Source organism: Cebus imitator, unplaced genomic scaffold, assembly GCF_001604975.1.
Source record: "Cebus imitator isolate Cc_AM_T3 unplaced genomic scaffold, Cebus_imitator-1.0 Scaffold15, whole genome shotgun sequence".
Taxonomy (NCBI): Eukaryota; Metazoa; Chordata; class Mammalia; order Primates; family Cebidae; genus Cebus; species Cebus imitator.
The window spans coordinates 4306140-4308701 of NW_016107330.1; positions in this window are offsets into that span (position 1 = coordinate 4306140).

Sequence of the window (2562 nt, forward strand, 5' to 3'; positions counted from 1 at the left end):
AGTGCTGGGATTACAGGCGTGAGCCACCGCGCCCGGCCGCCTTCCTCTTTTTATTTTCTTTAGTCATTTAAGGCACATGTTTGACACCATGTCATTTCACCTCAAAATACTTCTTCACCTCAAAATATTTCTTTGTTTGTTTAAACTGGTTTTAAAAACAAATTTTAGGTTTGGGGGTACATGTGAAGGTTGTTACATAAGTAAACTCGTGCCATGGAGGTTTGTCGTACAGATTATTTCATCACCCAGGTATTAAGTCTAGTACCCAACGGTTATTTTTATTCCCTCAAGTAGATCCCAGTGTCTGTTCCCTTCTTTGTGTTCATGAATTGTCTTCATTTAGCTCCCACTTGCAAGTGAGAACATCTGGTATTTGGTTTTCTGTTCCTGCATCAGTTTGCTAAGGATAATAGCCTCCAGCTCCATCCATGTTCCCACAAAAGTCATGATCTCATTCTTTTTTACAGCTGCATAGTATTCCATTCACCTCAACCTATTTCTAAAAAATAAGGCCATTTCTCACATCATGATCACATCTAATTTACATTTAAAAAATCCTAAATAAGAATGATTAGTTTATACTCAAATTCCTCCACTCATTGTATTTGATTATTATGGCTTCCAAGTCTTTGTATAACCAAGAACATTCCCACTTTTTTTGCCCCCTGTTTTCCTTATGTCCTTGACTCGCTTTGAAAACTGGATCAGGTTTGCTATAGAATGTCCCCCATTCTGCATTTGCTTGATTCCTTTAACTCGCTGGTTTTGTTCCTTGTTTCTCCTATAATCTGAAAGTGAAATCTAAAGGCTGAGTTAGATTTGGTTCAACCTCCTTGACAAGCATATGTCATGAAATATCCTATTTATGCATCACAAAGTGCATAATCTGGTGCAAACGTTTAGTGAGGCAAGATCGGTCACTTGGTTCAGGTGATGGCAGTCTGATCCTTCCACTGAAAAATTCCCTGTCAATCATTTCCCATTAGGTTTTGCATTAATTTAATCTCTGGACCTATTATTCAATAAGGGTTTGAAAAAGGTGATTTTTAACCATTTTTGTTGTATTATTCCTTCTAAGCATATTGGCTGAAATTCTCCTGTAAAGAAGAACATTTCCTGATGAAGTAGGGCTTTTTAGTAACCTGGAAATACGGTTCAGATGTAACAGGTGACATAAATGCTAAATTCTTTTTCTTAAATTACCTATTCTCACAGTAAGGAGTTGGTGCCCTAGCTACCTTCAATAGCGCCCTATGCTTTTTTTTTTTTTAAGTTGCTTTTTTTTCTCTTTCTGTTTCAGTTTCTTGCTCAATCTCACCTCCATTATCATTATAAATGTATTGATTTTATGTACTTGCTATGTTTTAGTCAATTACAGTCATTCTTCTTTTTGATGCTCTAATTATTTTACCTGAGACCAGGGGAGCCCCACAAGTTGGCTTTTTGGTGCGACCCCCATTAGTCTTTGATAGCATCCTTGCTTTCTAGTACAAGAAGCCCCAGGGTCAGCTCATACTTTGCCTGCCTTCAGTTTATGCTTAGCCATTTCTCCAAGGAGCCCTGGCTTGTTTTAGTGGGAAATCGTTGTTGTTATTGCTTCTGTTGACTAACCTAGAAAATAAATATATATCTTTTCTCCAACTAGTACAAGAATAGAAAAATGAATATTTTTAAAGCCTCAAAAGTTAATAATATCTCCATTTCAAATCTGACGTCACAGAGTTTTGACTGAATTTTTTTGTTGTTGTTGAGTTGGAGTTTCACACTTGTCACCCAGGTTTGAGTGCAGTGATGTGGTCTCCACTCACTGCAACCTCTGAGGCTTTAAGCGATTCTCCTGCCTCAGCCTCCCAAGTACTGGGATTACAGGCACCCACCACCATGCCCGACTAATTTTTGTAATTTTAGTAGAGATGGGGTTATGCCATGTTGGCCAGGCTGGTCTCTAACTCCTGACCTCAGGTGATTCACCTGCCTCTGCCTCCAAAGTGCTGGGATTACAGGCATGAGCCGCCATGGCTGGTTTTACTGAACTTCTTTAATTTTATATGTGTGTGTCTTTTCTGTTACACACATAAAAATCTTGATTTCTAACAATAGTTTTTTATTGATATAATGATGTATTAATCCTCAAACCGCATACAATAATTTCAAATTGTAGTGTCAACATTGCTACCTCCAGAAAGACTACTGAATGAAGTTTACATATTTTTGGAGTTCTTTTTTTTTTTGACCTTAGAATACATTCCTCTAATGATGTACAGTCCAAATGCAGCGTCCAAAAGTAATTGAACTAGCTCTTTCATCTTTGTGGCACACCATCAATTTGATAAGAAATTTAGTGCCTATTTTGATTTATTTTCAAGTTTTAGGAAATGCTTTATTTCCTATCCTTAATTTTTGAATATATAAAATATGTAAATGATTTCAAAGTCAAAGCTTTATAGCCGGGCGCGGTGGCTCAAGCCTGTAATCCCAGCACTTTGGGAGGCCGAGGCGGGTGGATCATGAGGTCAAGAGATCGAGACCATCCTGGTCAACATGGTGAAACCCCGTCTCTAC